The sequence below is a fragment of the Lepidochelys kempii genome, chromosome 3 (genome assembly GCF_965140265.1).
Source record: "Lepidochelys kempii isolate rLepKem1 chromosome 3, rLepKem1.hap2, whole genome shotgun sequence".
NCBI classification, from domain to species: Eukaryota; Metazoa; Chordata; order Testudines; family Cheloniidae; genus Lepidochelys; species Lepidochelys kempii.
The window spans coordinates 32,397,715-32,422,499 of NC_133258.1; the positions used below are offsets into that span (position 1 = coordinate 32,397,715).

The 24,785-nt window shown below is 39.9% G+C and overlaps 1 long non-coding RNA gene across 1 annotated transcript; it reads left to right on the top strand.

Moving 5' to 3' along the window:
• Positions 1 to 7,436: 7,436 nt before the first annotated feature.
• On the top strand, positions 7,437 to 23,375 carry LOC140908141 (uncharacterized). Its single transcript, XR_012157775.1, has 3 exons — positions 7,437 to 7,522; positions 7,679 to 7,743; positions 19,150 to 23,375. It is a non-coding gene; the product is annotated as an uncharacterized lncRNA (long non-coding RNA).
• The last annotated feature ends 1,410 nt before the right edge of the window (positions 23,376 to 24,785 follow it).

The window sequence follows — 24,785 nt, forward strand, 5'->3', positions numbered from 1 at the left end:
GCTTTCCTCCCACTCTGGAACAATGATGGAACATCTGGGAGAACACTGTATTCATGAACCCAAATCCTGAACACTCCATGTAATCCCCGATCTTATAAGAATCTGCTTAATTTTCCAGCCTGTATATTTTCTATTGGCTATGGATAGAGCACATCCAGTCAACGGCCCTTGCTGCTTTTAAATTTTTGAGCCATTACATAGTGTTGTGTTTTGTCGTGATGTGACGACAACATGATTCCCATTTGTTATTTTCTTTTAAATACCAGCTACACAGACTTCCATTCTGCGCTGGCTCCTCCATGGATTTCTTTTTATTTATCATTACTATTTTTGGCTGAAGACTTTAGGGTTTTCTTTTGCCCAACCTCTTAGGTGAAGCCATATTCAAAGAAGCCACCTAGCCTTCCTCAGGATGGGTCTTGGCATATCAGACCACGTGCCACCTTTATCGTTCTTCCTATTGTCATAATATCTATGTTTTCACAGCAGCAGCTGCACACCAGCATTGCGGCTAATAGAATAGCTCACCTCCTCCTAGGCATTAGTGCTGCTCTTGGGTCCGCTGCTATGTGGTATACAAGAGGGATGCAGTTGGTAGATCCCAAACTGATGTAAGCAGTGGTCTGAATCACATGGGAGAAAAGCCTTCAGGAGCAAACCATATTTGCGTAGACGCACCTGCTTTGCTTAGACAATCAGCAGACCTGCCTGCTTTGCCGACGTGATCAATTTCAGCTGTTTTGGATTAAGATCCACTTTAGTTTTGGATGCATGGGGTAATGAAATGTTATTATCCTTATTGAATGCATAAAGGGTAGCCTGGGACTTGGGAGACCTGAATTCAGTTCCCTGCTTCACCATAGCCATCCTATGACACCTTGGGCAAGTCACCTAGTCCCTTTGTGACCCAATTTCCCATCCATAAAAGGATGATAGTAGCACCTTACAAGGGTGCTTTTAGGATAAATACACGAAAACTTGGATGCTGTGGTAATGGGGGCCATACAAGCACCCCAGATAAAAAGAGTACAGGTTCTCTTCTTAAATGCAAGAAAACTGTTAACATTTGCTAAGTTACTAAAAGACTTAATTTAAAGAGGGTGAGAATAAAATTGATGGATTTCCTTGCCCCTTCTGTTGACTGTTGCCATCTTTAAAATGAACACACTGTTTGCCATTTCCTCATGGGGTCTGACTAATGTGAGGAAAGGTTTGAGATTTAAGTAAATTATTTCCTGGTTGCATTTTATATCCACATTCTACAAAAGAGGTTAAATGATGGATGACTCAGAACAATGATATTGCATTAGTTTTGCTGAAAGAGTTAAGGTCACTAATAGCATGCAGTTATAACACTTAGCCCCTCACATCTTCAAAGCAATGTACAAACAGTAACCAATTAATCCTCAAAACACCCCGCTAAGGTGGAAAAGTAAATATCCCTCTTTTACAGCTAACCGAAGCTCATGGCTAAATTTATTCAGATCGTAATGCAGTTGTGCCTGCTTGAACTTGTCAACAGAATAGTTAAATTGCTTTCCTCAAAGCTGCAAAGAAATTCAGCAGCAGTTCTAGGATTAGAATTCCGGAGTGACTCCCAGCTTCACTTCCTGGCCACATTCTGCTGGGCCACATTAGCTCTCTGTGTAGATGGGATAAAGCTATAGCCAAAGTGCCTGATAAAGTAGCTGTTTTATGTGGCAATGTGGTGGTCCGAATGCATATGTGCAGTATTTCTTTAACTCTCGATATTTTAGGGTACCTGATCAACGCCCATTTGACACTGGTTTTTTTTTTTGTTTTGGTCTTTGTTTCCGTAATAAAATGTGTGAAGTTATTTCTTCACTGACCTCACCTCTTTCCTGAGAATTTACTCTCCTACAAACCCACTATCATAAAGTTTAGCACCAAAACAGAACGGACTGTTAATACAATTAAAGGAAAACTGCAGCATAATAGGATTTCAGTAAGGCTATTCTGATACCACAGCTGAGGATCTGGCCCTAAGAACTGAGTCTAGAGACATAGAGGATGGAGACACTCCCTGACAATTGACTTGACTCATACAAAGGAGACATAGAAATTTCAAATAAATTAAAACCATTTGCGAGACTGTTTATCTGAAACTAATGTATCAAACTTGAATATTCATGATAATGAAGGAAATGAAGCTGCTGAGCTCTTTGAAAAACCTGCTCCTATTGATGTGAAACTCTCATGAGTTACTTATGGAGTTCAATACTTCCAAATACTGTGATTAAATACAAATGAACTACATGACATTTACATCATATGGGCTCACTGAGACCCAGACCTGCTGGCCCCAACTCACCACAAAATATTGTTCTATTGACTTTCTCACAGTGCGTTATGCCACAATTTATACTGTTATACAGGGGTCTCAAACTCAAATGACCATGAGGGCCACATGAGGATTAGTACATTGGCCCGAGGGCCACACCACTGACCCCTCTCCTGCTGCCCTGGCCCCACCCCAACTCCACCCCTTCCATGAGGCCCTGCCCCCATTCCAACCCCTTCCCCGGGAACAGGGAACCGTGGCCTATTGTGACCTTCAGGGGAGGTACCTGGAGGCGCGGCCAGTGCAACACACAGACCCTTGTGGCCCCCCTCCCGCAGATCCCGGCCGCTTCCTGGAGAGGCACGGGGGCAGGGCAGGCAGCCAGGGAGGGAGCCTGCCCTCTCCCTCGTGCGCACTGGGCCGGAGCCACTCTAGGTAAATGCTGGGAGGGACAGGGGGACCACGGAGAGCTGGCGGGCCACAGAAAATAATCCCGCGGGCCGTGTGTTTGAGACCCCTGCTGTTATATCACACCAATAACTGTATTAATGTCGCCTGAAGGTTAACAGTTGCAGTCACCAAAAGTCAGAGAATACAAATGCTAAATTTCCAGCAGGGCTGTGTATTTTGCATCTTTTCATGATATTCTGCATCTGAATGTGCCACGAAAGAGGTCCATGACCTCTTATGCGTTGCAAGGAAGAGGATTAGGAGAGGAAGGCTGGTCCAGTGGCTTGGGTGTTATCTTGGGGCTCAGGAACCCAGGGTCAACTCTGTGCTCTGCCACAGATTACCTGTGTGATCTTGGGGAAGTCTCTCCATTCTTCATCTGTAAAATGGGAGTAGGAATATTTCTCGGCCTCATGCAAGAGTTGAGGATAAATACATTAAAGGTTGTGAGGTGCTCAGATACTACAGCCCTGGGGATCATATAACATGGATAGGCCTTAATGGGAGTACTCACATTTGTAAAGTTAAGGACCTTCCTAAGTTTTGCACGATTGGGGCCTAAATTTATGAAAGGCATTGTCTAAAACAATGGCAGGTAAGGTTGCTTGCACCTATAGAGATAAAGCTGTGGCAGATTTGAGAGTGGAAAGTTCAGGAGACATCATCATTTGGAGGGCTGAATGTAGGCTTGGTCTTCACAACATCTTACTTTCTAAACCTGGAGCTTCAAATGTGATTTACTATGTAACCTTGGGCAAGTCTTTCCATCTCTGTGCCAGGTTCCATATCTGTAAAATAAAGTCAATAATTTTTTACCACCCCTTACAGAAATCCTGTAAGGATTACCATGATTAGTTTGTCCATGCTGTTCTTTGTACATGTAAAGCATTACGTAAATCTTCTGAAAAGCTGAGTTTTAAAAAAGTGAAAAGCAATCCTGAAGAAAAATATTTATAAAGCCACAAACTTTAGAATGTTTGATAACATTTCAAAATATGGAACTTCCGATGCTTGAAAGTCGGGTTAAGTTAATTTCTGCACATTTGATCCTGAATGTGCACAAAACCAGCACAAACTGCAAGATGCTCCTCTGACTGTTTTTGGATACTAAAAATCCAGAGCTTGTCCACATCACAAAATTATTTCTTTAATAGGATACACAGGGGTGCATGTTTCCATTGGATGATCGCTAATCTAATCACTACCAAAAGTGGTCTTTTCAGGTCCAGGCTGAGTGCGTGGGTCTAGATTAGAGCTTTGTGCTTTAGTCTTTCTGAAGCACACTTAGCTACAAAATCTAGTGATGCTGGCTCAATCCTGTCTCATTGCTGAAATGAAATGTTCACTCATCAGCGTCAATGATACCATTCATGTGTGTGTGTATGTGTTTGTGTATATACACATGTGTGTATATATATATTTATATATTATGCCAGTTCAGCTATTTGAGGATCTGGCTTTATATACGTGTATATACACAAACACATACACACATATATATATATGTGTGTGTGTTTGTGTATATACACGTATATAAAGCCAGATCCTCAAATAGCTGAACTGGCATAATAACCTTTGATTTCAAGGGAGGATCTGGCCTACAATACATATGGATTGTAATATGTATATGTTTAGGTCAGTGGCTTTCGGGGTACAGGATTTCACCCATCGTATTTATTTTGACTCTTTAGATTTATTTTATGATTATTTACACAGAGTTCCTACCTTAGAATTTCATGATTCTATTTATGATTTTCATGATTCACAATTTATGATTTTATGATTGTAATATGTATATGTTTAGGTCAGTGGCTTTCGGGGTACAGGATTTCACCCATCGTATTTATTTTGACTCTTTAGATTTATTTTATGATTATTTACACAGAGTTCCTACCTTAGAATTTCAAATCTTGTCTGTGTCCTAGAGCTAAGCAGCTCCAGTTCCATGGAGGCTGTATATATATCTACATGCAGAAACATAACTCTCTTGCAGTGGTATTTCCAGTTTTTGAGCTGGATTAGACTGGTGCAGGGTCAAATAAGCCATGGATTCCAGGCTGATAAGTCAAATGAAAGACAAGGCATCAGGCATTAGGGGGAGGGAAAGCTCAGTGGTTTGAGCATTGGCCTGCTAACCCCAGAGTTGTGAGTTCCATCCTTGAGGCGGCCATTTAGGGATCTGGGGCAAAAATTAGGGATTGGTCCTGCTTTGAGCAGGGGGTTGGACTAGATGACCTCCTGAGGTCCCTTCCAACCCTGATATTCTATATATATATGGAAAACACATAGCGGGATGTATTCTCTAAGGTGTTCAATGACTGGGATGATGAGTGCCAGATAGTTTCCTTCACTTTTGCCATTATCCAAGTTGGGTAGAATGAGCATGTGCAAAGAAAGGAAATGGCCCTGTACAGAGACAGCAATAGAAAAATGAACAAACAGGCCCAGGATGTGGTATAAATCTTGTTGCCCTAATAATGTGCAGAGATACACTGAGAACATTTCCTTTACACATTTTTCATCCAAAGGGCAAGTTCTGGCCCTGCATCAAGTGACAGAGAGTTGTATTATTGTAGTAAATGAAGACATTTCAGGGAAACATTTTTCTGGTACATCCACTTTAATGGGAACATGATTAAGGCCGTATGAGCATATTAATAAACAGTGTGCCTGAGCCTACTTCCACTGAAGTCAGTGATGATTTTTCCATTGACGTCAATGGGAGCAGAATTGGGGCTGGAATTTCAGTTTTGAAGCATCACTGCAATGGTATCAGTAGTTTAATTCATGAAGGGCAGAATGCAGATGTTGCTATAGAAATAAAGACCAATTTAAGAGAAAAAGTGGTCACGTACTTTTGCATGGGCCCAGCTCATGAGTGCAGTTCAGAGCTTTGAAAATACCCATGCCTAGGCATGAAAAACACCTTGACTTGTATGTCATCAGGCATTGTACATGTGTTTTTGAAAAACTGGCCATAAGAGGATTGCTGTGACCATTGGACGGAATAATTTTGATGCTAGGAACATTGAGGCCTACATCTAGGGGTGGAAGATGCTCCCATAGATAGAGGTGTTAAGATTCTTTATTATGTGAGGGGTTTTTTCTCCCTTTTTCATTTTGCTACATTCTATAATTGATGCTTTTTCTGCTCAGATGTCGCATAGGGTCATCTGCACTGGTGTCATCAGCAACCACGTAGCGCCCCATGGCTATGGTGCCACAAAGCCTTCTTGGGGCCGTTTCCTGACATCCCAACAATGCAGTGGACTGAGGCAGTAGCTGACATTACAAAGGTGCTCAATTGTCTTAAGTCTCCCATTCTGCTATCATTTGTTTTCTGAAAAAGAAGCAGCTATTTTAGAATATAAAATTCTTGCCAAGCCACGCTTTCCTGGGTTCCTCAGATTAGTAGCCAGCTCTGCCTTTGTTTATAGACACATAGATACTGTTACTAATCAGTTTTTACATCGAATGCTATTGCTGTTTTAACTTGTACTCCAAAGAAAAGTTCTATAATCTGGCAATACCGTAAATGTCTCATGTTAGGGGAAAAGGTAGTGAACTATTAGGATAAATCCTAATTGATGTTAATGGATCGCATCAGCACATTTGGTTCCTTTCTTCCTAAATGGCATACATCTATGGAATGTTTGAAATGTAAGAGTTTGATCTGAGTAATGGTCAAAGTCAAAACTGAGAAAGGGAATTTATTTTTCACACAATACACAGGTGGAATGTGGAACCCATTGCCACAAGGTATCATTGAGATCAAGAGGTCTGCAATGTTACAAAATATATACTGAATTAGATCTGATCCAGCATGGCAGTCCCTGCCATGTATAAGTACGTACATAGCCAAATGCTGCATTATAATATTTCTTTTCCTGTCTTTTATACTCCGATCCTGTTATAGATGCTTAGGCACTACAGTGATGTGTGCCATTTAAGTGTCTAGATAAATAGTTTATATTTACTTGTTTTTGTTTCTTGGTACTGCTAATATTATGCCTGATGTTTGCATACTCAAAGGGGTACATCTTCAGAAGGAAGGCCTCCCTTTCATTTTCACAATTTGCTCTCTCATTTTTGTGCTCAAAAGTAAATCCAGGGTGCAAATCTGAAGAGTTGCATCCCTAACTACCCAATCGGGGGGCGCAAATCAACAACCTGCTCAGTTTTGCACCCTGGATTTAATTTTGAGCACAATGCAACTACTCAGTTTTGCACTTACAGCCCATTATGTGGATCCAAAAATACAGAAGCAATGAGAGAGTTTTGGTGTCAGCCTTTCTGAATATACTCCCCCCAAATGTACACTTTTTAAGATCTGTTTGAGATTAGGTATCTGCAGCGGAAATGAAGAGGGCAAAGCTCAACTACCTTGGAATATGGCAACAGAAGGTATTTTGGTAAATGTGCTCCTCTCCGAGCCCTGCGTTTGCCCATGCAAGCATGTGCCCAGTGTGTTGCTGTCTTAGGAGACCATCTGTACTGGACCTGTTTGGTAGATCCAGCCCTGCTGTTATGTATGTTTTCCCTAGTGTGGCAAAGCAGCATATCTAAAAATTCTACTATGCTATGAAAAGCACTGATCAACTGGCACAAATACAACATACTCAGAAGTGTATTGTGGTACCGGACAAAGGCTCAGTGTCATATCGAGAAGTGCATTTTGGGGGTAGAGGTGGGAAGCAGGTAGCTCAGTTCCACTCTGTTTCTAGTTTCTTCAGCTCTGCAGAAGACCACCGTCCCCTCACATTGTTTGAGGTATATTATAAAAAACAGCTGAACTAGACAGGTGGCTTTCTTTAATCATTTGGAAGGATTTATGCTGAGTTAACTGTATATCTATAACAACGAGTATAAAGATACACTCTGTGGTTACTCAAAGATTCTGACCTAAACATTTGTTTCATGTTTTAGCACGAAAATTGGCAGAGAAGGATAAAATGTCGAAAACTGTTATATCCACCTGAAAGAAAAAAATCGTGAGTAAAACCTATTTCCTTGTGTGAAGCTTTTCATTAGAAAAGGTAGATCATACCATGCCAAAAAGAAGAAACCATGGGTTATGCTATTTTCCTAACATATGGGGAGATTTTGTTATGCCAGGGGACCTGCAGATCAGTTTCTGTGTGAAGAAGTCAAGGTTTGATTATAGTTTCTACATTATTATTTATAGTTTAGCAGTCATACACACCACGTCCTTGGCTGTGGCATTGCAGTTTGCTCCATCTATGTCTGCTTCCTAAATTTATTGATCTCATTAGTAGATAAAAGTGACAAAGATAGCTCATAATACTTCTGAGAAATGTAAAACCATTAGCAGGTCATTGTCAATGTTATAATATGTCCTTTTAAGCTGCTTAGCAAACGGGTGGCAGCCTATGATACAGGGATTAACCTGTGCCAGGAGTGACTGAGTGGAGTACAGTGGAATGGTTAATATTCAGCCTGCCTGTGAAGCTCTGTAGCTGCCACATGAAGTGATATAGTGAAATGATAAACAGAAATGCATTAAAAACAAAGGCAATGGAAGTTTTTCTTCCCCGTTCTTTGTCTTGCTCTGCTTAAGGCATGAGGCATAACAGGGTTTAGAGAATGAGTCTGAAATTAGAGTCGTCTCTTGGAGTTGAATTTTTGTTGGGCTTGCTAGACTCCTGGTTTTGCTCCCTGCATGTTTGATGCCCTTGGGCAAGTCACAAAGGCCCATGTTCTCTAAAGTAGGTGCCTAAATCCTAATTTAGGCATTTAAATAGGGTATATACTGGGTCATTTTGGATCAATGTGCAGAGAAATTGGCCAGCCCAGCAATGGAAGGGTAGTGCTGCCTCATGGGATTTGGGTTTGAGACACAAACTTGCTCCCTTGATCCTCAGCTAGACGTGCACATTGGGGAGTTAGGAGGAAAGGGGGATTGAGATGGGGAGGAAGCACCTTGTGACTCTCTCTAGTGTCTCTGTCCCCGTTCGGCCAACTGAAGTAGTATCAATACTTCCTTGTTCCTTTGCTGGCATGATGATCACTCTAATATGTCCCTGTGGCGAGGAGGAGTAAAAGAGAGAAGAATGATAAGATTTTAGAATTCTCAGAATCCGGTTCACTGTTGTCCTGCGTTATATGACTTCACTTACACTCACTTTGCATTGGGGTGACATGTTACCATTCTCATTTGATAGCATTTTATGCCCACTTTGCACAGGAGGAAATGACTACGCCAGGGCAAGGCAGCAATGAATCAGCCCTGAATGGTAGTTTGTAGACTCCTGCAAAAGACAGTAGGAAGATCAACATTATTAAACAGTCATTTATTTCTCCTGTCCTTGAGCACATATTGGTTTTATCCATTGGCAGCAAGTCGGGCACAGGAGGACAGGACTCCCGGGCTCCATTCCTGATTCTGCCATTTCTCGCTGTGTATCCTTGGACAGGTCTTAGCCTTTCTGTGCTTGAGAATATGTTTCTGTAAATTGGCATGATGCTCATATGGTATCTACCTCCTGGAGGTGTTTTGGGGCGTAATTAATGTTTTTAAAGCACTTAGAATTCCTTGGATTTAACCTGCTAGACGGTTATTAATAATTATACAGTAAGTAGCAATTCTCAACCAGCTGACCAGGTACCAATCTGCTGCGATTTTATAGTAACATAGATGTTACTATGTTTATTACTGTAGCACCTAGGAGCCCTAGTCATGGTCCAGGACCCCATTGTGCTAGGTTCTGTACAGACACAGAACAAAAAGATAGTTCTTGCCCCAAAGAGCTTACAATCTAAGTATAAGACACAAGACAACAGATGGAGACAGACAGACAAGGGAGTACAAGGAAACAATTAGACCATTTTGGTGAGCATGATAGGCAGTGCTCTCTGCCATAATGCCTATAAAAAAATTGACAATGGCTGCTTGTGAGCTAAGGAGAGTTTTAAGATGTCGTTTGCTACTTGATTTAGCAAAACAATCTTTAAGGTTTAATGGGATATTTCCAAATCTTGGAAATACACAGGATGCATTCAATAAAGAATTAAAGGATGATAGCATAATGAATAGAGTGTGTGGAGAAAGGTAATTCCCTTTCATGGAGGATTTTGATATTTCAAAATTTGGTTTCATTTAAGTTGGAAAGGAAAACAAAACATTTTGAAGTTCTCTGTGAAAGGGAAAGCCCTGGGGTTCCCAATTCCAAGGCAGTCTACCTGGCTGGCTGCTCTGGAGCTGCAGACCCTGGAAGCCCTGCCGTCTCCAGCCCACAGGCAGTCTGCTTGGCGGGCTGCCCAGGAGCTGCAGATGCTGGAAGCCCTGTGTCCAGTTTTCATGCCCGCACTTTAAAAGGATGTTGACAAATTGGACAGGGTTCGGAAAAGAGCTGCAAGAATGAATCCAAGTCTGGAAAGCTTGCCTTACATTGAAAGAATCTCAATCTATTTAGCTTATCCAAGAAAAGGTTAAGAGGTGATTTAATCACAGTCTTTTTCGTACCTACATAGTGAGAAGATTTCCAATAGTAAAGGAATCTTTAGTTTAGCAGACAAAGGCATAACAATATCCAGTAACTGTGAGCTGAAGCTAGACAAATTCAGACCAGAAATAAGATGCAATTTTTTTTTAATAGAAAGGGTAAGTTACTATTTAAACAGCTTACCTAGGGATGTGGTGGATACTCAGTCACTTGAAATCTTTAAAGCATATCTTTCTAAAAGACATACTCTGGCTCAACTAAGGGGGGCTTAATGTAGGAACCATTTGCTGAAACTCTGTGGCTTGGGCAGAAGGTCAGACTAGATAATCATAATGGCCTTAACTTTGGTGAATCTATTAATTCTTTCCTTTATGGTTATAATGAACATTCTTTGTTTCTCCATGATGCTGGCCCAAAGAGCAAATCTCTGCTTGTCGTTTTCTAGCCCAAATCCTGATATGCACAAGATCTTGAATACTGCTGATGGACCTCTGTTGGTTTTGCCTGAAAAAGGAAATCCGTCTAAAATAAACAATGATATTTTAGCCCTCTGACAGCTTCTTACGCCAATCCTGGAAAGAAATGGGAACATTTTCCAAACATGCAAATGTTCTGTCCAGAAGCATGAGTATCATTTTCAGTTTTAACAACTGCTTCGTTATGTGTCACTCCTTATAAGTGGTGTCTTACAGTTGTTTCAAAAAGACACTTAGGGACTTTTCCAATAACTAAATAAATTATATTTCTGGATACATGGATTTACCAAGCATTGTGTTTTATGTGCTCAAAGCACTTTATGGTCATTAACTCATTGATAAATTCATGAACAGGTTTATATAGCAGGGTTGACTGTGATAACAGGGAACTGGGCTCTATAACTCAGGAGTTCCCTTCCAGTCCTATGCTGCTAATTAATTCTCTCAACTGCCCTGTCTGCTAGGCAAGGCTGTAAGTATTATTACCTCAAATTTATAGATTTTCAAATTGTGGCTGAGATGAAGTGACTTGCTCAAGACTACACCATGCTACTGGCAGAGCCTGGATTAGAATTCAGGACCTCCTGACTCCCAATCCGACGTTAATTTCTCCAAACCAAAATGCTACATTAGCTACACAACAGGAACAGCACTCTTGTTAGTATGTTAGAATATTTCATCTGCAACTAGAGATGGTCAGAAATATTTCAACAAAACAGAGTTTCATTAGAAAATGCCCATTTGTCGAACCTGAAATGTCTTGTGAAAACAGGCTGGGTTGGATGGACTTTTCATCAAATCACAGGGAGGGTTCGAATGGAAACCTGTTTGGCAGGTTGTTGGGGAGCCCGGGCTTCCAGTGTCCATGGCTCTGGGGCAGCTCTGCTGTGCTGGTGTTAGACAAATAGTCAAAGAAACCAAGCAAACTAAAATTCTACTGGGTAGTATATGGGCTTGTCCACATGGAGGTGTGATTTTTAAAGCTCATTAAAGGGCTACGCATTAACTGGGCCATGTAGACCCTGCTGGTGAGCACTAAAGGTTCCCTAGAGTGATTTACATTAAAGCACACCAGCAGGATCTATATGGACTAATTATGCACAGCATATTAGTGTGCTTTAGAAATCATAAACCCTGTAGTGTGTATTATCCCACTGTGTAGACAAGCCCAAGGTGTTTTAATTAAAAATACATCAGTGTTTTATATAACAAACAAGTTTTCCTGCCTCTTTGGGGGTCACTTAGGAGGTTTGCAAAACATGGGAGAGTGAGAGAATATCCAACTTAAAAGAAAAGAAAAAAAGAGGGTCAGTAAGTAAAAAAGAATGAAACAAGAAAATAAGATCCTAGTGTTTCTGCTGCAGATTGAAAAGAGCAAGGTGTAGGTGTTGAGATGTGTGCACACTTCTGTCTCTCATTATATGCTCCCATATCTCATTCCATTTCATGCTCCCTCTTGAGTTGGTGACAGTGATCTCTGCACTGAGTTGTGCCTCAGAGGCTTGGAAAGATATGAAGAGCAGGAGCAGTGCTTCCGAAGGTGAATTTAGTAGATCCAAAGGAAGTAGGTTCTACAATGTCCGTGATTGGCAGAACCAAATCTCTGGCACTTCGAATACAAGACTGATCGGGGTGGCTATTTGTGCATTTGTTGGACAATGAAGGTGGAGTCAGGGTATTGTATAACAAACACTGTTGAACTAGAAGGATATATTCCCTGCATATTTAAAATGCAGATCCAAAGACTGATGTACATCTGTCCACCTCGATTTCTCCTTGTGGCAGGGGCCTCCAACTTGCTGGAACAGCTTGCCTATTGTACAATGCCATGTACGCATATGGCATTTTAGAAATGAAATAATAATGATCGATAACAAATGGGTTCCAGATGTTAAGACTCCTCTGTGTTCAAACACTTCACTCAGAAAAGAAGAGAGTATGAACTTTCCCCCACATGACGCTGTTAACAGCTAATGAGTGTATTTAACTTTCTTTGAAATCAGAGAAAATGGCAATGTGGGGACTCAGGTGGAGCAGAAGCAAGAGAAATAGCAAGGCTGCTAGTTTGTAGATAATTTCTATGCTTGGTTCAAATTCACTGTGGGCGTGGGGTTACAGTACATTTTGGCTTCTGGAAATAAACAGCATTAAGAAAAATGTTAGCTGAAGATATCATGTTTAGTTGAACCTCCGAGACTTTTTGTTAGGAAATGGAGACCTATCATCTCTTGTGTTTGTACGTTTTCTGTGTGACACTGTCTCAGCAGGCATGGAGTCCTGGCCATCCTAATCTGCCATGGCAACTCCCACTCTTTATTTAAATCCCTCCTAAAGACTTTCTGCATTGCCCACAAGAAAGGAGTTATTGGCATAACCTCCCCCATGACGAACAGACAACCTGGTTAAATGTCTTTATTCCTGCCCTATTTTGCCTGTCTTTTAACCAAGACACTTAATTATGATGGGCCAAATTCAGATACTTGTTATGGTATCACAATGCCAGGATGCTTCTGTTCCCACTTTGGGAATTGAATTGGTACAGACAAGTATTGGATTTATACATATATGTGGTAATGGGAAAACATACTTACATGAAATGATAATAAAAGACCAATAGTTTACAGTTTGGTTACTTTCTTCTTAATTGCCCTGATACCATTTACACAAGCAGTTAAATTTCATTTGTTGTATCTTATTGACTCACTGTGTTATACTGATATTTACTTATTTTTTCCTGACTGTGCAACTCACCAGTAACAACGTTCTCCCTTTTTGCATGAAGATGAATGATACATGGCCAATGTTCAACTATCCATAGTGGGGAATGACAGGGATTGCCAGTCACTCATTCTCATAATGTTTTTTGTTTATTTGTTTCAAAAGCTTCTTGTACTGACACAAATAATAAACTTTCCCCCTGTACAGAAAAAGAAGTGGTTGGGGTTTTTCTCTCTGTCAACACATTTTCCCCACCCACTCATTGTCTTTTATATACACACACAAATGTACTTGTATGCTAGCAAGTTTCAGAGAATTTCACACCATTTAGAAGAATTTGACCAATGTCCGGGAGGAAATGCTTACATTTTCAGAACCACGAGTCATTTCCACCAGTGCTACCTCCGCTGATGGGTGTTTCTGGGAACAATGTAAAGCGCCAGTTGCTTAGCATTAAAATGTCATTCTTGGAAATATTGCTATGAGGAAACAAACCATAGAAGTGTACAATGTTGTCAAGAACTACTTGCTGTCTTCCCATCTTAGTGCCCTAGTGAAAAGCACTTGTGTGTTTTCGAAGTGATTTGTCCACTAAGTGATGTTGATGAAAGTGTTTCTTTGCCTATCACAGTGTTATAAAGAAAGTGATGTGTATTATTGACTTTCCTCATTGCTATGGCTCTGCCTCTGGAATGTTGCTTCTCATACATACAGTACAATAGCAATACACAAAGGTGTAAGGAATGCATTTTTATGCGTGGAGGATTTATTAGTACTTTGCTAAATTTTTTAATATTGTATTTCATGTATAAAGATAAGCAAAGACAAATATTAATACAAAGATATATGGGGATGTAAATGAAATACAATTCATTTAATACCATTGATTACAAACATAGGGCTCCATTCTTCTCGGAGTGGGCTATAGCCATACAGGGAAGGTGGTACCTGCACATTTCAGTGCATGGAGTTTCTCTTACCCCCTTCTGGGGATTGGGGTTGGGCGGGAGGAGGGAAGGAAGGGACAATAAGACTTGCACCCCCACCCTCCAAGAGAGGCTAGAGATGCCATTGCCAAAACCATTTACATGGGAGGATGTGCCAGAGGTGGTGCATACATTGCTGGGTGCACTGGATCACATCATCACCTGGTGGGAATTGACATAGCCCCATTGGCTTCATTATTTCCTAAGTCCTTACATTTTAATGAATTCAGTGGTGATTTACACCAGTGCAAGATCTGACCCATTGCATTTAAAAATCATTAATAATAATTTCAGGTTGAATGCTCAAAAGGAATTAGGCTCCTAACTTCAATTTAGGCTACTAACTTCCAGTGAAATCAGTGGAAGTTCAGAACCCAACTCCTTTTAAGCATTCAGCCCTTCCTCTCTAGTTGCAATGCCACTAAAACAGCTTTTTAGTAAATGACCTTTCGTAGTTAGAACAAAATCTTTCTAAATCCCAATGATTTAAATATGGACCAGCAGGGGTGGATTTTGTTTATTAGAAAGCCTGCTACCCACCTCAATATTCCCTTCTGCTAAACTTGCCTCCTCCAGAATTTAAGGCATCAAGTTGCAGGGGGCTAAACATAAGGCACTTACTAATTGCAAATGAATAGTGCCAAGAATATGTACAGATGGTACCTGAAGTTAGTTGCTGAAGACTATCCAGTAGACTATATATAATGTGCACAACACGTATGTGTAGTAAGTAGGGAGAACAACTTTTGTGGTCTCTCACATTTGTAAAAAAAAAATTTGTGAAATCATAAATGAACATTCTCAGTCTGTGAAAAAGCTTATTTAGGAAAACAGAAACCGGTATTTCTGTTTATTTAACTTAATTAAATTAATTAATTTAACATGCTTCAAGATTTCGGTAGTTTACAGATACAGGTGTAAATATCTGGTGAGCATACTATATATATTAATCTACACATACGTAGCTAGTAAATATTTTGCTGCATTAGTTTGCTCATTCCCAAGCAATCAATTGTGAACCTCCAGTGTTGTAACAGGTCCACAGGGAACATTTGTGCTTTGGTTGGCACTTAGATTAAATTTATCATATGATTTTTTTCCCTTCAAGGCTGACATTTCGGTTTTATAAAAAAATGGTTATGTGCCAACTGCCAAAGTCAAATAATTAAATGGTAAATTTGAAATTTGTAGAGGGAAACTATCATTCAGTGTTACTATATGACCTTGGGAGAATGAACATATTAATCCATCTCACAAATGGCATTGAAGATCTTCCCCCAGGGGGTCTGATCCTGCTCCCATTGAAGGCCATGGCAAAAGGCCCATAGATTTCTGTGGGCTCAGGGTCGGGCCCATGGATTGGAAACTAACTTCTTTTTCTTTGTGACACATCAGAAATAAGCAGAGGCCCCTGTGAGCATACATAGTCTAATCCAGGTAATACAACATCCAGTGAAGAGAGAGCACTTTAATTTGTTCATTCATTCTCCATTAAACTGTTTATTCTAAACTCTTAATAAGGGCTGAACTCCTATTGAAGTTAATGGGAAGCTAACATTTGGACCCATAATCCATGATTCTATGTTTGTTGTAGAATCATAGAAACTAATGATGGAAAACAACTATTAGAGGATAATACAGGACAAGAGTCCTCCCTAGAGCATCCTTTCAATTTCTATTGCTTTATCCAGTCCCTAACAATGGTGCTTTCCTTATGAGATTATTCCACAATCTGATAGATGTGACTATCAGGGATTTCTTTACTGATATTTAGCCTCCATTTTTCTTTTCATAATGTCACGCCATTAGATATATGCTCATGACTTATCCTTGCTGTTTTTACCCCTCAAGTGTTTGTGGACCGCCCGTAATTATTCTATCACTTAGCTATGCACACTTACCTATTTTAGGATCTGATTCAGCTCCCATTGAAGTCAGCTGGAATCATGTCAAGCCCTGAATTTTCTTCAAGTCAGTCCCTCCAACTCTATGCACCTCTATGAACTCCCTCCAGTTTTTCAATATCTTTACATTAATGAAATGCTCAGGAATTAATACGACACGGACACCACACAAGAGCAGTCATTCTGTATTGTTTTTGTTTATTTTGTACTGTAGGCCCAGATAGTGGATCAGGGCCCTATGGTGCTAGACACCATGCTCATACCCAGAAGGACAGTTCCTATCTCAATTTGCTTGCAGTATTAACATATGATGAGAAATAGCAGGAGTGAATAAAAACAGTTAAGTTGGGATGGACAAGACATCAGTGAAACTATGCCTCTGCATTTGCAGCCCAACATTCCTCGGTTAATTTTGCTTCCACGTCTAATGCTGGACTCCTGTCTAATTTGCTGCCTGCCCTCACCCACGGTTTCATGATGTTGGCAAAGGTGCAGTGTATGTTTATTTCTGTGAGGAGAGTGGAGGTGCCTGAACAGAGTAGCCTCCAGCCTAACTGGGAAATGTTTACACATATGGTGCATTATTTGGCAGTTTACTGGCATGAAGATGATGTACTGTAAGAAAAAGGCATTAGGCCCAGCCATTTGTAGTACAGGAAAGAGAAGGAATCCATGGTTGGGTCACTAGCTTGGGACCTCAGGGTTCTGTTCCCTGCTCCGCCATAGACTTCTTGGGTCACCTGGGGTAAGCCACTCAGCTTCTCTGTGCCTCAGTGCCCTATCTGTGAAATGGGGGTAATAGCATTTCTCTACCTCATAGGGGAGTTGTGAAGATAAGTACATTAAATGATTGTGAAGTGCTCAGATCCTGCAATACTGTAGGCCATCTACATATCTTAGACAAATAAATATGCTTGGTTTACGTAGGTTGCCAAAATCACCACATTGGCTGGGGAAAGGATCCCCAAGCACTGAGTTTAAATTTCTGGGTAATTCAGGTTTCCTTTTACCAGCACTGAATGCATATCCAAGTTGGTTCCATGCAAAAGGCGTGTGTGTGCATGTATTAGGCATTGTTAAATCTTGAATCCCACTTTCAAAGAGACCATAAATAACATGAAGGCAGTAAATCGCCCAATATTTCCCCCCAGAAGTTGTATTTCAGCATAGTCTTCATGAGTATCCGAATCTCCAGAAGTATAAAGTTTCCTGCTGTGATTGTTTGACTGTTGCCTATCACAGATCTGCTTTTGGCAGCTTTCTCCCCAACCTGCTGATTATCTAATGTGTGCTTACTAATACAATCTGGGAAATTGGTGTAAACTGGGATGCAAAAGATGTAATAACTGCATGTGCTAAAGACAGTTTGTAATATAATTATCAATACTGTGAAAAGAAATACTGTATTGAGAAATACAGCCAAGTCTCTGCCTTTCTTGTGGAATGTGGCACAAGGAAACCATGCAATAAACAGGCATATTTGCCCCTTGAGGCACACTCATAATTTTCATTCTATTCATAGATTTTTAAGGCTTGAAGAGGGACTGTTAGATCAGCAAATCTGGCCACCTGTAAAACCAGAATTTCATACCTTTACTCCTCTATTAGAACAAATAGAGGACAGGGTCAGATCTTCAACTGGTGTAAATCAGCATCGTTCTACTGAACTGGAACTGATAGTATATCCATATAATGAATGATTTTTGCTTTTTCCCTGACTCTAAAGATAGTGGTCCTTTGCCTTTTTTTTTTTTAAACAACAGTGATGGGAGAACTTGGTGAAGGCTTGGCTTTCAAAAAAATCTTTAAAAATTTAAAAGAAAATGTTTAGTTTTCTTAAAACTTTTGGGGGATTTGTATAGCATTTGCCCCCTTAATTTAAACCCTTGGTTTCCCCCCAGAATAAACATAATTAAAAGAAAGTATTACCCATTAACTGGAAACCTCTGCTTTGATTCTTGTTTGAAAGGAATTCTTGTCCTACTTCCAGGACTATTGGGAGAACAAAACTAAATAACATAACAAAAGACACACAACAGCCAGAAACTCACACTTTGCCAAAGCAGAGTGGAACTTGAACTTGGAAAGTTCAGAGATTAATTCTATAGCTAGAGTCCATAATTTTTCAGAGGGTTCTCTATTTGGCAAAACATGGTGCCTCATCACTATTTTGTAGCAATCTGTACAGTTATGTGGTTGATGTTACTGTATTTATAGCAGATACACCCTTATCATTCAGCTACAGTCAGACTTCTACCTGTGCAGAGCTACAGGTTTTAAGAATGCACTCAGACGATGTTGACACAGTCAATGAAACAACCACCTGTAATCTGAACTCAGGCTAAGACTGTGCGTACACCAAAGTTGAACAAAAATAGGCTTCCTCCAGCTCCCCAAACACAGTGAAGGAGCCATTAAAGTAGAAGGACACCAGTGGGGGAAGATCATCCTGCGGGTTCCTCCTCCTTCTCTTTAGATTCCATTCATGCAGCTGTAATCCTCTGGGAAGGACTGCAGAATATCGGTGGCACCATTCTGCAAGAGGCTGGGACATCTCACTGAAAAATCAGAGTGGGAATAGATATAAAATAAGGCAACTCCTGAAACTGGGCAGATTAACTTGCTTCCACTCTGCTACCTAGTTAGCTAATGCTCTTCCTGAAGCCATAAACAGCCATAAAGCTACTGAGTTCTCCTCTCATACAAACTCTGCCTCAGTGACAACAAACCATCTAATGACAGTTAAATTAAGGGGTGGGTAGGGATAGTAGCTATTTATTTTAAAAAAAATAAAAAGGCCTTAGGTTTTATATTGAATCAAATTCCCACCCTTTGTTTGGTTCTTTTCAGGTTCGATGGCAAGATCTCCAGAGTGGAAACTGTGTCTTCCTATATGTGTGTAGAGACCTCAGCACATTTTATGTGCCACCATCATATGGATAAATAATAATTACAATTTACAGCACACAGAAACATCAAAGCATCTGGCATAGAACTTACTGCCAGAGCCCGTATTTGCCTGCACCCCTTTTTCTACTTTTAGCAGTACTACACCCACCTAGAAGAAGCAATCCTTGACCATGCCATGCAGACCTCTTTACAGGATGAGATTACACATCATCCTTATGCAGAAGCATTAAAATTCTCTCTGTTCAAGAAATCCTCAGTTAACTCTAGTGTGCTATAAATAGACCTGGTAACTTGTCAACAGCTTTCATACAAACATTCCCAATGCAAAATGACGTCCTTATCTTATTTGTTGCCTGCAATGTAACAGGTACCCAGTCAGTAAACTATATTTCCCATAAGACTTCAGAACAAACTTCACAGAGTAAAAGGGGTGACAGCTACTGGTTTCGTGACCACGCTAAGCTGCTCCAAACTACAAGGAGGACACCTAGGGTAAGAAGTAGCACCCAGCCACACTGGCCATGCTGTTGCCTCAGCAACCCCCAATTTGCAAACAACAAACTAAAGTAACTTTTAACAATAGATAAAATGTCACACCACAACTCTCTCATCAGCAAAATAGCTTCAATGGGTTTATTCATGTACTTAGAGTGAGGCACATGCATAAGAACCATCTTGAAGTGGGACCATAGCGAACATTAATGATTCACTTATCGTGGGCTTTGCAGAAGTGATGAAGAGATTTAAATGAGAAAAGGAGAACGTGATTAAAATTATATGTCTCACTCATGCCATTTGGGCACAGTTGGAGGCCATGTGGACTTGATCTACCCAAGGAGGAAGCTCTCCAGCACACAAAAAAAGTATGCCCACTCCTACACCCTTTCCAGGAGAGGCATTATATTTATTATTTATTTCTGTATGCACAATACCCTATATTAGATATGCCTCCTCTGGCCTTAAAGAGTTGATACTCTAACAAGACAAGACAAAGAGACTGATGGAGGGTAGGGGAAACAGGCACACCACACAAGCAAAGCAGGCAGATGGTGATTGGAGAGGCCCTGATAATTTAGGCTGAATAAAATAAAGATATTTAGATGATGCCTCAGTTAGGCCCCACCACACCAGAACCAGCCCATTCGTTTATTTTAGGCATTAATGTAGAAGTGGATCTTCAGGAGTGTAGAGAGAGTAGTGGCCTTGTGAACCAACATACTTCCCATGTGCACTCACCAGCTTTGCTGCTGTATTGTATTGTATTGTATTGCTGCTCCATGTGCCCTTTGGGATATCTTGCCACCAGGGCGTATGTTCATTGCTCCAAGCTTGCTGTGCTGGGCTGTAAGGAGAGTCAGGACTTTTTCTACCCCTTTTTTGCAAACTGGCAAAAAAGTCATGAAGATGGCATAAGCTGAAAAGTTACAAGCTGGAGTTGAATTTCCATGAGGTTTGGGGGTGTTTGAATGTGGCATTTTAGGTTGGACCTTTCTGTAAATAAAGATATTATAAACCTTGCTTTGTCAGGCAATAGACTGGCTCCCCAGAAGCCCGTAAGCGTACTGACCAAAATTTTCAAGACCAGGAGCCTAGTGCGAGGCAATTATTATAGAAAATTTTGTCCAGTGTTTGTAACTCTTTCCCCTAAATTATATTGGAAACTCAATAAAAAAACCCCCAGACAAACGCTGTAAGCTGGCATGACTGGACTCTCACCAGTCAGTAACAGGGCCAGTCATATATATTTATTATTTGTTTTACAAAATACTAACAATTGCATACACAGAAGCTTTGAGCTTTGCAAGCTGGTGCTAAAACCTCAATCATACAGTTCCATTTTCTCATTTGCTTGTGGAATACCTCTTTCCAACATTAAAATTAAAATTGAAAAGACTTTCTCATTTTGGAAGGAAAAAAGCACTATTGGCAAGCTCTTCTCACTGGCAAATTAATAGATAAGGTCTATCCTGCTAATGCAAAATCAAGTGAAAGGTAAAAATTCAATCTCTATCACAACCAAGTTATTTTCTAAACTGGGGAATTAATATACATTGGAATGTATAGAGAGGGATAGGTTCTTTTTCAAAAAGTGTTTTTAAAGTTTGAAGAATCCATAACTAATATTGAGAATGGAGGTTATGTATAACTGACAACCTTCTCTTTTACATTACTTTGCATTTATTACATTTTTATGGGAGTTTATGGAGATTCTCAAGGAATTAAACTTATATTCATGATAGCAACATGGGGCTGTTGCTAAATAACGTTTTCACCGTATTAACTGTTGCCTAGATAACAGGCATATCTCCTCAAGAGCCTTTATTCTGGTCTAACACTACAGCCTGCAGATGAATACAGTCGTCATAAGACAGCAAACTATATCACTTACCATTTCATTATTGTTCAAATCAAAATCCATACTTTCCAGTTTTCCCTAGCATTACAGACTGGATAGGGAAGCTTTATCATTCTGCAAAATAATCTCTCGTGGCTCCTTCTCATTGGTATTAAGAGGAACAGCTAATCACATTACACTAATTTTCATATTAATCAGTACCGTGCAAGAGAGAGTTAACAGTTTCCATCTATGTTCAACCTTGCAACACTGTTTTTTTTGGAGCCACATTAGCACACCAGATTTCATGTCCTATTCAATACATAAACCAGGGTCAAACCAACAGCCCAGCCTTATACTTTTAATCTAAATGGCAATCTGTCACCAATTTGTGACTTAGGATAATTTTTAAATAGATAAAGGTGGATGCACACTAAATTTTGATGGTAAATAAAAAGGCAATCTTTCTGCAGCATGGGAGAAAACTCTAGAGTACCGTACGAATGCTTGGTGCATGCTCTAGAATCTGTGATCCTATGGGATGTATAATTGTAAAAAACTGAAAGTTATGTTGAAAGCTAAATTCTAGCTGCCAGGAGCTTTACTTCTGAAAGTTTTTCATATATTTGTAACACTGCCAGTTTAAATTAAACTCTAGCTCTTTAAAATTTTAGGATCCAACATTTTCCACATCAGTTGCCTAAAGCTACTAACCTAAGTAAAAAGAAAAGGAGTACTTGTGGCACCTTAGAGACTAACAAATTTATTTGAGCATAAGCTTTTGTGACCTACAGCTCATTTCATCGGATGCTCATGCTCAAATAAATTTGTTAGTCGCTAAGGTGCCACAAGTCCTCCTTTTCTTTTTGCGGATACAGACTAACACAGCTGCTACTCTGAAACCTAACCTAAGTAAGTGTCCTGATTTTCAGAGTCACCTATTTGTAGATTTAGGTGGTTGGCAAAAGTTTCAAAAATATGACAACTAAGTTGCCTAATTTTAGGAATCCTGCATTTCAAAATTTGTACTGTAATAAATTTGGTTAATTAACATTTTATGTAAGCTGTCTGCTTTATTTCACCAACGACAGTGATTTTAATGATTCCACCTGTCTGCTCTGTTGCATCATTCCCCACATCTTCATTTTCCTGGGGCCTTGTGCAAGGCCCATTGATGTTATCTCCCCTTGATTTCAATGGGCTTTGGATCAGGGCCCTGATTCTTAACTTGTCTCCACCCAATCCCTCTTTTTCTACCATCTCCAACCACTCCCTGCATCTCCCTGCACCCCATTCATCCTCTCCTACTTTCACATCTCACATCTAAAATCCCAGTGCCACATCCCCTGGCACTGTTAAATTACTTGGACAGAATGCAAGTGAGACAGGTGCCTACAGCTCCATATTGAAACAGAAGCAAGAGACTCCAAAAGAAAAGCCTAGAGGGACTGCTGCTCTGCACAGATCCTCCAACATCTTCTGGGATAAGAAGCAACGTTAACAATGGATGTCATGGTGGTTTAATGGTTGTACTCACAAATATACATAAAATGTAAAGATTTAAAATATGGATTTTTTTTATTTCCACTTATTTCATGAAATTTAAAGATCACTAAGGTCAGATTCTGAGCTCAGGTACACTGGTGTAAATCTAGTAACTTCACTAAAATCCATGGACTTGTTCTAGCTTTACAGCAGTTAAACAGAAATCAGAATCTGGCTCGCTCCTAAATTTCAGACATTACACATTTATAATATAACATAATTCCTACACAGCATATGGTATTAATCTGGTGTAAATATCATGTTATGATTATATCCTAACAATACATCTGACATGAAAAATGTCTTACTTGTACCTTAAAGTATAATGTTTTGAGAAACAATTATGAATACATGGTCATTGTTCCAGTTGCTATGTGAATTTTGATTTCTTATTCACACTTATTCATGTGAGTGAATAGAATGAAATATTTTGTATGAAAGAGGAATGATTTCTAAAGTTGTGAAAGAAATTTAGCTCAGAATTGTCCATACGTCTAGTATTTATGTTACTTAAGAATGGGTGTCAGAAATCTTAATTCCATGGTGACAGTGGTTTTGTGTGTGGTGGAATTTCCTTCATTTAGGTGAGTTTAGGCGAACTTGTACTAGTGCAAGGAACACCTGGACACAACGTACAGGAGATTTTTATTAAGTAGATACTGTCAAATATTTGTGTTTAGGTGAATATTTAAATTGCTACTCATGGAAGAAGTAATATCCTCCCGCCCAATATTCAAATGCCCAAAACATCAATTTCTACCAGGTTCTTCTTAATCTTTTCAAGTCAGAGAAGAGAACATGTGTGTTTCTTCTTTGGGGCAGTCCATAATTAGTTTCTTTCTTCTTCCAGCACAGTCCATTCCAATAGATGCTTGTAGTCCTTAAATCCGCTCTCAAATGATGCACATGAGCCAAAAATTTTGTTACAAATCAATAAATAAAAGAAGATATTTTGGAACATAAACATTTGCTCTTGGTATTATTTTTATTTAAGGACTTCTTAATAGGACACACAGGTCCAGCTCTTCAGCTGGTATGAATTAATGTAGCCACACTGAATTAACTGATGTCTCAGACAGACAAGTCACTTTCCAGGCTTTATTAGTTGCAGATTTTTCAGATTGTCGCTATACCCTGTAATTATCACTTTCCTTTTGAGGTTTTCTTATCACTTTTTTCCTCCCAGAGGGTCCTTCCTTTAACTTAATTCTTGTAGAAACAAAATATGGCACCATCTGTTGACAATCTCCAAAACTGCTATGATGCTGGCAGGCCAGATGTCAACTCTTGCTCAGGCTGGAAGCATTAGCTCAGAACTGACAAACTCATAGCTGGAGACCAGACCAATTCACCTGTATGTTCGTTTTGCTCAAAAGAGGTATTAGTCTTATAAGAGTGAATTTAGTGTTTAGATTCTCTGAAATGCTTATAGCTTGCTGAATGCATTGATCTCACTTGTAATATCTGTATTCCACGCTCTTAGGAAATATGTATGTTTTGCTTTATAACTTTTGAAAATGTTTGCTCTGAATTTGTGAACCCAGGCACAGGAATGGTTCCCCCACCATTCCAGGAGGACTATCAAAATTTAAGTAACAACCTAAATACAGTGTGATCTTTTGTATGAATGACTATTTAGCACTAAGGCCAGTTTGTCTGGGTGGCAAGACAGCCCAGAGAATCTAAGGGCATTGTC